The following is a 12396-nucleotide window of genomic DNA, read 5'->3' on the forward strand; positions in this document are numbered from 1 at the left end:
TAAAGTAGGCAAATGCAGTGGTTAGAAGCAAGGCGCATCCCCTCACTAAGCTGTGACAGCCTAACTGCATGGGCTCACCACCTATCCTTCAGAAAAGTTGAAAAACAAATTTCCTTCATGAAAAGCACAATGCACTTGAACAAGAGCTTGGTTGTAGAGCCTGAACATTCCCGCCACATGTTTTCTGCAGTCACACACAGGTCACCTCCTGCACAATCCAACATTTCACCAATGGAAACTCTTCTTTTGCCCCAAATTTATGTTCTCTCCTTACCTCTTCAGCCATCAGCTTCATTTGAATATGAAGCAGATTTTAACCCATTGCTACACCAGGTACTGCTGTTTGCTACAAGGGTATGCCGTTAAATTGAAAAGCCATTTCCAAAACTCATTGTTGAAGGGAAAACCTAACTGTCAGCATTATTTTCAAGTCAGAAAATGCTGCTAGCTAATGTACAACTTCCATAAAGCCTTCTATAACTAGTAACACATGTACCGCCTCTGGCAGGGAAATGCAGTCCTTGGATGTTTTTAAGGGATGAGTGGAGCTGGCTTTTTAACACCACTGCTTTGTCACGTCTTTACTTTTAACCTTAAGCCTCAGCAACCTATTTTTAGCCTGATTTCCCAAGATGAGTTTGAAGGGAGTTGTTTGCTTGCTTGCCAATGTTACTGTGGTGACTTCTGAACCCTGAACCATTCCCAGCTAGCTCTAAGCAACAGGTACAAATCCCAAAGAAAGCTACAACTGAACTATGCTTTCCATCTTGGTCATCCAAGATGACCCTATTAGTCACCACCAAATGAGAAAGCAGCCTAATCACTGGCCTACCAGGCCTCTTAGTTTGCTAAATTCCTTCATCAGCTGCTCACCATAATATTGCCAGTTAAGTGCTTGGGAAAAACATTACGCTTACAGTAAGAAGTGCCACTTGGTGACTTCTATTTTGGTTTTCTTGCAGGAATTTGGCCTCAGCCAGCAGACAACATCTTGTCTGTCATGAGCTTCATCAGGAATTCAGCTTGCCTTTTAAGTTAGGAGACCACATTCATGCAATGGCATTTTATTTAATATAATGTCTATCTTTATATTTTTTTTAATAACAGAAATATGAGATGTGACACCTTCAAAACTTCTCCCAGGCTGTCCCTACAACCATAGCCTTGAACAGTTTCCTCTGTATTTGTGTGGTAATGGTTCAGGTTACAGGGAAAATACAAGGAGGGATGGCATCTACAGCAGCCAGTCTTTGTCAGAAATCAGACTGGTACCCAGATGTACACCAAGGCACCTACAGCTTAAGGAGATCAGATCCAAAAAGCTGATTCTCAGATGGTAAAGAGACACATCACACAGATTCCCAACACAACTAGAAGTGATTAAGAAATATACGCTAATAAAGGAGAATCCACCTTCTATGGCCTAATATTTTCATTATAAATTCTTCATTAATGCTGTTTCAGTGGTTTCATCTACAATGGCCCAAAATGCAGACATTATAGCTCACATCACCACCATAAATCTTGTCTCTGCCTGCTAGAGAACAGAAGCTGCAGAAGTTTGTGATGTGTAATTTGTATGACATGGTTTAGGACTAATGAATTTAATAAAGTCAGGAAAATATGAAGATGGAATGAACTTCCTGATTGCTCTTATGTTTCTCAAAACACCTGTGGACATCTCAATTTTGCCACCATTTTGCTATTGCTTTCAGAGAAGTACCTTCCTGTTCCATGATCTGATTTTAGGTTTACAATCACTGCTTGGTGCAATATTGGTGTGCTCAAGTACATATATTAACATATATGCATGTATGTATATATGTATGCATGTATTTATCTGCCTGTTTTAAAACCACTTGGGGTTTCTGTCATCATATTGGTGGCTTTTCATTTTCCCTGCAGCCACAAGCATTTCCAATCCCACATGAAACTTCTTTTTCCAAAGGCACTATTCCGCATCTCACACTGAGACCCATAATTATTATCTTTGCATGAAGCCTGTGCTCACCATTTAATCTTCATGGAGACAGGGTACAAAGACCTAAACAATCCACATAAAACAAAGAAAAACATTTTTCCTCGTCTCTGAGGTTATTTATTGAGCTCCCTGGTTATTTATTGAACTGGAGCTGCACGATGCTGCTCTGCTACATGTTTTGACCACAGCTCAAAGCAGAATGAAATTCTGCATTTACTCCAGACTGAAAGTGATAAAAATGTGTTTGGTTTGGGGTTAGAGCTTTTTTTTTTTCTTTCTTTTCTTTCATTTTGAATAAATAAATGGCATATGGACTTTAATTCAACTGTTTGAACTAAATTATTTGACATTATCCAATGTAAATCAAACCAGGCTGTTTCAGGGGAATGGGGAGATTAGGGCAGTGACACAGGGGATGAAGCAATGATGAAGGTAAGGAAAAACCTGGGGTGACCAAAATTTACTAAATCTTGCAAAAAAAAAACCAAAACACTAAGCTTTAGTATGATTAAGAAATATACTTCTGGAGAATTTATCCCTCCTCCTTTGGATGGCAATCCAGATTGCTGGACTTCTCATCAGCCTCACCCATCCAGTGAAGTGTAATCAGCTGCCATGCAAATTATTTCAAACAAAAGTCTGTGCAAAGCCATATCACATGTTACAGATCAGATTTGTTTTCTTTTAGTGTGTATTTTTTATTGTTAGGTTGTTCAGAAACAAACAATAAATGAACAAGCGAGCCAAGAAAGTAGATCTGCTAGCAATCTTGAAGACTAGTCGGTCAGTTTGAACAAGAAACCTTTTCGATAAAATGATATTTAGCACTTCTAAACTTAGTCAAAACACAAATCCATATTTCTCTTTCTAACGTTAATCTTTACTAGATGTCAGTGTTAAACATGACAACTGGGCGGAGTCTCAGATCACTGAATTCCAAAATTATAAAGTGAAATAAGAATAAATCCAAATTTGTCCACTTATGCTGTAACATTTTGATAACAGGTATTCTGACTACTTGTCAAATTTTTGTGTTTTTCATTAGAAAAGTTCTCTTTTTTTTTTTTTTTTAATTATTGTTTTTTTCATGGATGCCTGGGCTTTGAGGAAGTAATCTGCTTTCCTATACTTACCTGTACACCTTCAAAAGAAGTACAGGAAAAGAAATTACTATAAGGAAGCAAAAGGCAGCATTTTTATTTGGCATTTGATAATGTTATCACTGCCACAAATGTTTAAATATGGAACAAACAAGCAGCTACAATTAGCTAATGTGAGACTTTGACCTTATGCCACAGGAGAATTTATATAAATTTTCCATTCCCTCTCCTAATGTGCTTCATAATGCAGAGGATTTGCAAGAAGTTGAGAGCATGGGGGGATTAATTTGTATTAAATGTGCTGATGCACTGAAACATACTGCTGAAGTACAAAAATCTAAGGCTTAAATTTTGGATCACTTTTCTTCCTATGTTTTTCTCTGAGCTGGTTGTCCACCTGGACAATGAATCCCGCAAACTTCTCCTTCTCCAACATGCCTTAGTCCTCCCCTTGGTTTGGAGTTTCTGCTGTCACTGCCAAATGATGGACTGTGATGACTATTTTTTTATGATGTAAAGCTGGCCATCTCCAGATCATTTCTACTATTCCTATAAACAGTAATTTTTAACGTTAAGCTCATGGTAGTTTATAGAAAAAAGAACAAGTCTAATTCCAATCTAATTACAAAAGTTGAAAAAAAATCCGAGAGTCACCTGCACTTTTTACTTTAAAATACAGGATTAATGTTGGGATGCTGAGAATGGGCTGCTAAGAACACCCTGTCCTCCAAATATAATGAAAAAAAAAAAGCACATGAAGCCACAAAACCACAAAGATTTTGTCTCTCAGCTCAGAGGGAGGTGGATATGCTGGGCAGGAAGCTCAGCCTTCCAAACAAACCCACCACAAAAATCTCCTAAATGCTTTAGAGGAATGGAAAAGGCAGGCAGTTTGCAAAGGAGCCATCTTTGCTATACAGCCCAGGAGATCAGCTTTGACACAATTTGAAGCAACATCTTAAATTTCAAAGGCCCCAGGACTATTGATTTGGTGGAGACGTGCTGGAGCCTTGGGTTTCAATCATTTTTCTCCAAGAGGATTGACACAGGGTAACCAGCAGCCTCCAACTCTCTCAGTTTTTTGCAAGTAAAAAGCATTTCTAGTCCCTTCCCTCCTTCTTTTCTAATTCCTCTCCTTGCTTTGTCCTTACATAGTCATTGCCCTTTCACCAGTGCAAAATTATCTCTTTTGGAGATGTAGAGCACTGAGAGTAAGAGCAAACAGCATGGCCAGTGTAAATGTCCATGTTCACTGAAAATAATAATGTTGCATATTTTACTGAAAGGCCCACTGGCAGGGAAAAAACTACAAATTAAATCTGTAACACTGAGTACAGTGTTATACTTCCCCTTCTCCCTGCTTTCACAGATATGCTTCAGCCTTCCATTATGCGGCCACCTCGTCATTGTGCTCCAGCACATGGTCCATGTTTGCAGTTCTGCCTCTCGCACGGGCTAAACTGAATTCAAAGCAGGCTGAACAGTAAACCTCCACCAATTGCAGACCACAGGCCCGTACCATCTTTGTTAGTGCAAAAATCCTCCAAAAAGTGAATCCTGATAAACCTATAGGTGCTACTGATCAGGCTCCATCCTGGTTGGGCTCCCTCCTGGTCAGTCTGTGTAAGCTCTTGCCCTCTGTTAGAAATGACACTCTGTGGGAGGGTCTAATCCTTTTCATTTGTGGAACAATAGTACATTTTCTTGTCAAAAGGTAAAAGAAAATCAGTCGGGAGCATGGTGAAATAAAGCCCAAATACCACCCTAAACGGTGATGTACAAAACCAGTGGTAAGAGAAGTAAAATGCTTTACATCAGGTCATTCTGCAGGACTGTTGCCCAGGAAGTGAGCTGCATCCCAGTGACAAAAAATAACAGCAGAAACCTTGTTTATAACTAAGTGAGGCAACTGCAGAAGCAAAATTTAATGGTGGCAGCCACATGCCACCTGGGAAGCACTGTCCACACTGAGTCATCGCCTCATCCCCTCCTCTTTGTCTGTGCTTCAGTATGATGCCCCATACCCAGGTCAGCAGGTACTTTTTTGGCAGCCTGTGTCATGACGACAAAGCCACCCCTGAGTTAACCCAAACAGATGGGTCGCTATCTGCAAATACATTCAACTAAAGTCCTTTAAGAGGACATGAGGAAAAGTCAGGGAAACAGGCTTAATTTTGCTGTTAATAATTTACATTCACAGGACTACATTTAACTTCTCAGCATTCAGAAAATAATGCTGCTTCAGTAAAGAAACTTAAAAAAATCCATTATGAAGTGGGTAAAGATGCCTTGGTGGTGAGTTCAGTAGAAGAGGAAAGCTACAAGATTAGGACAAGATGCAAACACAGGGGAGAAGAGGACAGGAAAAGTAGTGGAGAAGGAGATGAAGAGGGAGAAGGAGAATGACAAGGACAAGAGAAGAAGTCCCTTCTCTCTTCCTCTTCTGAGTCCTTGTTCCTTAGCCCTTAGCTGGCTTCTCCTGTGCTCCCCGTGCTTACAGAAAAATGTCGCAACCACTCCAAAAATGTTGCTTTGCTTTATGATGTACAAACTTCTGCAACTTCCAAAACACACAGTGCGTTCAAAGCCTGGTCTGTTAACACAGCTATCATTCACATACAAATAAACATGGCTTTTACCTTAGTGCTTTTTCAGTTTTTTTTGGGAAAATGGATATTTATAAGACAAAATTGTGCATTTGTTGTGCAATTGTGATTGTGCATTTTCTCTAAGAAGCTGACCCAGATAATATTTTCCTCTACGATACTCTGTGTAGACCCTTAAAGCCATGAAAGACATGAAAGAGCAACAGACCCATGGGCATGGAAGCAGGCCTGGACACATTTTGTATTTATAGTTTATCCTTCCTACATTTTGGCAGCTAAAATAGAGGTTACGATTTGAATGGCATTTGCCACTGAAAAATGCCCAGATTTCTCCTAACGGATGGAACGAGCATATTTGAACATGAATTCTTGCAGCTTCTGGACACTACGCTCACAAAAACTTTGCTCATAAGCTTCAGAGTTTTCTACTAATCTTCAGGGTAGCTGGCCTGGCTCCTAGCTAAATGAGAACACACAGTGAGCAGAGTTTGTGCAAGTAAAAAACATTTATTTTACTCTGGAGATGTGGCTTTTTCCTAAACACTCAGTGATAGTGATCCTTTAGGAGCTGGCCAGAACCTTTTCTTGAAGTCTTGTGTACACTGCTGACAGACAAGTTTCTTGTTGCTAATGTCTCCTGCTGAACACCCACTGTGGGCATGGCGATACCTCTATAACAACAAAGATGGTAGTTTAGACACCTTCCTAAAGGGCTTCTGCTAGCTGACTTATGTGTGCTTTATTTGGAAATAATGAAGAAATCAGGGCTATCATGAAACATGAATATCTTTGTATCACGTTAAATAACAACTAGCTCAATGCAGCGCTTGGGAACTGAAGTGCAAATGCTTTTGCTTGCTGGGTATGCACAGGGTCCTTTATTTTCCACAGCTTCCCAACTAGACGCATTTGAAGCAACAAAAATAGCAGCAGCTGTTGCTGAGCGCAGCACTTGGGCTGCAGACAGGCTAACGAGAAGGCAAGCTGAGATCTCCTAATCCCAACAGCTGAACTGCTGCACGAACAAAGCAGCAGCGTTTCCCCCCAGCAAAAGAGTACAGCATGTTTTTAGTACTAAATATACTTCTGTTCTCCCAGGATGAAACAGACTTCCCCAGAATGGTATTTGTTGCCTTACAACTTGCTTTTTTTGCCAGCATTTGTTTTTATTAGGCAAGGGGGGAGATATCTTGCTCATATTTATTCCTCAAAGTATTTCAGATGTCTCCATTAAGGTTTTAAAGATACTTTGCTCATCTCCTTAAGGCCAGATTCAGCTGCTCTCCTCACCTAAGGCTTAGAGAGAAATTGTAGCTTGCATCTCCAAATCATAATAAGCAAGCTACCCAGTGCTTCTTACTCTATCCTTTCCACCTCGTGCTCAACATCACATGAACAAGTTTTTGATCAAGGCTGTTGGGAGAAGAGGAAGAATGCAGCTTATGGGGCCCACGTGTGAATAGGGTTGGCGATCAGGCTGGATGAGACTGGGTCGAGACTAAAAAAAAAGATCTTAAGAAGAAAAAAAAATGTAGAATAAAAATTATGTTTCTGGGATACACTGTAGGCTGAAATTTTGAAGGCTGAATCCAAGAATAAAATAAATGGGCATTAGAGTGGAAACTGTCTGTGCTGTCCTCATTTTCTTTGAAAAAAGTCTAGATTCATCTGGTTGGGGAAGAACTAAACATCATGTCCTATCATACAGCACAATCAGAGTGCTATGGGACTCCATGGGAAAATACATTGCAGAATTATACTCCATGAGTACACATAAATATGTACTAAAAATTCAAGTTCCTGAGAAAACCTCAGCTATTTAACAATTTAAGTTACTTAATCAAATTCTGACTTTTGCTAAAAATACATAATTCTACGTTTTGATCCCTGTACTGAAAATTGCTATTCAATGCTTGACAGCACGAACAACTAAGTTTTTTATAAGCAAGGACATTGGGAAATGCATTAAAATTCACGCCTTTCTCTAAACCTCAGAAGTAAATATTTTTTTTTCAAAAATGTCTAGAAGGAAAAGGCTAAAAACCAGTGAGGAATGTAAACTGTTTCATGCATAAAATCATTCCAGTAAAAAGTAAATACCAGAAGAAGGGTTATATAGTTAAAATATGTTAAACCGAATGGAAAAACTCACTACTGTGGTTTCCTGAAAATATGAGATGGACATAAAGTCTCAAACCTCCAACCCCAGCCCCACTCCTGAGTTTGGCTTTGTCCATAATACAGCACCTATTTTTACATCTTACTCCTACCTCCAACGTGAGCCCAAGCCTCCAGCTTGACAACTCATATCCTGATCAGGACTCCAACAATATTTGATGTGCTACAAACAGTGTCTCATCTTTCCAAACCATGACAACATCCTTTCCATTAGCAGACAAGTCCCAAGAATATATTTCAATCGACAAAGGAACACCTGCCAAAGATGTATTCAATCACATCGAGAATTAAAAATCAAAGGAAAAATAAAGAAAAAAGCCCTATCTGACAGTATCACTCAAATGTTTCAAATTAAGCATCCTGCATATAGTCAAGAAGGGCAGAAGAAAAAAAAAAAAAAGGCCAAACCTTCATAAGTAGCATTTTGCTCAGCTCCACAGCTGTAGTTTCATTATTGTCTGGATGTGGGATTTACTAAGGTACCTGATCTTCCAATCCTTCACTAAAACCAATTTTCTTGCCTTGACTGTACCCAAAGTACACAATCTTTCAGAAAGATGGAGACCAAAGGATTCTTAACAATTAAAAATAAGAAACATTTCAAAGATTTTTAAGAGAAGACTGATCTTTGTAGTGAAAAGCTTCATAATAGCTGTAACAAAACGATAGCTATGCAACTGGAAATTTCCACTGATAAATGTCTGAGTTATGCATCTGTCACTCTATTGGAAGACAATTACAGGTTTTTTTGCCTTGCCATCTAATTAATTCACTAATGTTTTCATTTACAAAAAAAGGCTAGAGGCTATAATAAATTTGATTGCACTTCATCATCTGTGGCTAGATTTTTCTTAAAACATAAATAAAAATGAAAAATGCCATACTGCTCACTTTAAAAGGTCTTGCATAGTCCCAGTAAAATGTGGCAGAAACTAAGTTTTTATGTGTATGTCCTGATTAATCTCCATATTGTAAAGGAGTTTAGTTTTTAGTGGCCATCATCAAGCTGAAAGGAGGTTACAAGGAGGACTTCAAAGGGGTTTGTCTAGTATATAACACCATTACATACTTTCATTAATGGTTTGGATAATGAAACAGGAAGAATATTATTAACTTTGCACATACTAAAATCGAGATAGAACGGGCTATGAGTGCTTTTGAGAAGAGCAAGGGAATTAAATTTGATTTTTACAAATTGAAATGATGGCTTGAAATAAAAGGGATGCAATTCAGTGACGGCAAAGGCACTTAGCTGCACTTGTCCTGCTCTACCTGACCATGGGAAGGTACAGGTTGGACTAACGTACCTAGTCCGGGGCACTGCTAAAAGAGGGGAGAACCAACTGGGAACTGAGAAAATATAATGACCACCGACGTAGAAAGCATGAATTACATGTCAAGCTCACAAGAAGAACATTTGTTTTTTCTAAAGGGGAGTATTTCAGGTTTATGTGATAATGGTCTTCAAATATATACAACTCTACTGCATGAGAAGGGAAGAAAGTGTCCCCAAGTCCACTTGAAACAAGAACAACAAATGACAGGCTGGGAGGTGTTAAATATCAGGAAAACTTTTCTTGCAGTGAGGAACAGGTAGGCACTGGAATAAGTTGCCTCGGGAGCCTTCTGCCCTGCAGACTTTCAATGACAAATCAGGGAAAAGTGGTCAGAAGTGGTTAAGTGTATTTGATTCTGCTGTGAAGTGTATTTGATTCTGCTGTGGGGCAACGGTGATCGATCTCTTTAGGTCCCTTCCATCTCAAGATATAATGAACATATGGTTGAAATATGTGCTCTAAGTGCCACTGACTTCCGCAAAACTGCCAAACATTGAAACATACGATTAAATATTTTGTCAAGTCAGGGCTAAAAGTTGGGCCTGTCCTTAATCTGCCTGTTCATACTGTTGCTCCCAGGATCCCCAAACCATGTGTTACCAAAGCAGTGCAGAAGGCACAGCTCCCTCCAAGCTCACCTACGTGCACAGGTAGTGTATAAGTCTGTAGGTTTTCACCAGCATATCTGCCCTGAGAAGTGAGAAATATGTAGCTGAAACTAAGCCTCAATGGTGTGGGGTGGATGGGGTGTGGGGGAAACATTATTTTTGCAATTTTATAATAACAGGAGAGATTTAAAATCTCCTTCTCCCTTCTTTGAGTGATTGTTCAAAGTGATAACTGCATGTCAGTATAACCAAGGCATGTGTTCAGGCCTGGACCTGATTTTTAGTCTACCTGTACTCAGCCATCATCTACATGAACTGATTCATAGCAATAATGACTCTAACCTTGTATGTTCAGATACTCTGATACATTTATTTCAGAGCTGTCTAAAATAATCTTGATTTAAATCCGGAACACGTGACCTGGGGCAGATGATTAGAAACATAGGACTTAAATTAAAAGGAAATTAAAGAACAAAGACAAGAGCAATAAGTTCAGGAGAGATGATTTATGAAGGCTGAGAACACCTGACCTACATGTCTGTCCTTTGCAAAGTAGTGCTTTGCAGGACACAAACCCAAGACGATAGATTCATTCACTGTTGTAATGTGTTACTGAGGCACCCGGATCCCAACACAGAAGATGCTCAGCTGACACAGTCCTGACAAGCTGAGCAGCAAAAAATAGTGGATGCATCTGTTAATCTGTGCTATTAAACACAAGAAGTCCAGTCCTATTATTTCCCTTCTCCCACGCTAATGGAGGTGTCCACAAGCCGGATGAGAGGCACAGGAAGAGATGTCCCGGGGCTGCTTGCACCGCCTTGGCAGCTCTCCGAAATGCAGAAGGGTTGCCCTAGGAATGTGGCACCAGCCGGCCCTGGGCAGACTATGGGCTCTCGAACCCACTGTTTGTTTTTTTTTTTAAACACTGAGTGTCACACAGCTCGTGCTGTACGCACACAAATGTCTCTGTTTGCTCTATCATAGGTCACTTGTTTCGATGATCCTGCTACAGAAACTTCACTGTCAGTGTTTAGAAGCAGTGCTACGATGATTCTTTTCCATGGATGGCACATGGAAAAACTCCTTATTGCCTATTTTCATGGCAATTTAATATATTCACAGCTAACTGCAATGCAAACAGTGTGGAAAGACGGGAGACTCGGCAGACTGTGTTTTGACTGACATGCAAGGACGCGATGTGGTTTCTGCCTGACGAGAAATGCCGCTCCTGTTCAGTGACAGAGCTGGTCCCCAGGGCAAGCAGCACGGGACAGCTCAGCTGCTCTGCCCCCTCAACAGCAGCCTGGATAAAAGCTGACTGCAGACAAAGTCCAGCTGGGGATAAAGGAGCAGAACAGCGGCCACAAGGACAAGACACATTGTAAGAGGCATCAGGTAGCCATTAAAAATCTGGGCCAACTACGTACAACAGCAGCGCAAATCTGTTGGAAATTTCTCTTGACATACGGAAAATAAAACTACTTAGAAAAGGTCCCACATGTGCTAACCAGGACTTCTCACCACAGGGGATAAGCTTTCTATTACAGGAACAAAACCAAGACAAAAAGATATTTCCACATGTTATCTCCATACAATTGAAAATTACTTAAATAGCAGGCTCTCTGGCCTGAAGGACATGTACTACCATATAAATTCATTGATGGGATGAACGCTGAAAACAGCCAGCATTCATGGACGTGCCTGGAACAGCGAAGTATATTTACACAAGCCACACCAGAACATTAAAAAATGCATGCAAATGGGAACGTTATTTGCCTTTGGCCAGCAAGACCCAAACTCGGACCCAGACATTCCAGTTTCCAACCAGACACCGCCAGCGGCCCTCTGGAAGGGTATACAGATGCCCTGGGGGGCTTGCCCACAGCAGCTGGGGTTAAGCTATAAAAATCCTCTTCATTGCAATGGACTTTATTTATTTGATCAATTTTACTCTTGGAAAGTGTAAAAATTGCAGTGTTTTTCAGGAACAAATTCCAGCACTGCTGTGCATTAGCAAGATGCAGTAATACATGGAAGGAATAAAAGAGTCAAGTCCTCCGACACATTTTGCATTAGTTCATTTCTGGCTGTAAATCGTAAAACATGTTTTTTGTACAGAAGACAGAAACAAGAGGTAGCAATTCTCGGCTCAGCTTTGATGAAAATATTCTCTTGTTTTAATAACATAATGACCTCATTTTTCCAGTACTCAGCAATGAAATGGCAATTCGTAAAGGTACTTAGTTTTTTAAAGCTGAGAGAGTATTAACATAGTTTGCCTTGGTGATAAAAGAAAAATAATGAAATCATGAGTGCTAAGCTAAACTTTTAAATATTTTTACCCTTCTGTGTGTAATTCAGTATTAATTAAGAACTGCTACAGTCTCTTTAGCAGACATATATGACTATTTAGTGATGTAATACATCTTTATTTCCTACTTAACTAAAAATCTTAGGAATGTAAATCTGAAATATAAGGTTTTCTTGAGACACTTAGCTCTGCTGGCGAGTCTGAAGAGCTAAATGCAAATTGTTATCATGCTCACTTTAGGAGCAGTACCTGAAGAAGTCCTTTGGTATGTT

The 12396-nt window shown here is 39.8% G+C and overlaps 1 protein-coding gene across 15 annotated transcripts in view; it reads right to left on the reverse strand.

Moving 5' to 3' along the window:
- PRKG1 (protein kinase cGMP-dependent 1) overlaps window positions 1-12396 on the reverse strand; it is a 466091-nt gene that overhangs the window by 22142 nt on the left and 431553 nt on the right. Inside the window, exon 1 of one of the 15 annotated variants that reach the window (XM_040562965.1) lies at window positions 497-662. The exons of 13 other annotated variants lie outside the window; for them this stretch is intronic. The gene's annotated coding sequence lies outside the window, so the exon portion shown is untranslated. Of the gene's footprint in view, window positions 1-78; window positions 453-496; window positions 663-12396 lie in introns of those variants that run through there. One more of the 15 variants, XM_040562967.1, reaches the window with a different exon arrangement.

This window comes from Cygnus olor, chromosome 7, assembly GCF_009769625.2.
Source record: "Cygnus olor isolate bCygOlo1 chromosome 7, bCygOlo1.pri.v2, whole genome shotgun sequence".
Classification (NCBI taxonomy): Eukaryota; Metazoa; Chordata; class Aves; order Anseriformes; family Anatidae; genus Cygnus; species Cygnus olor.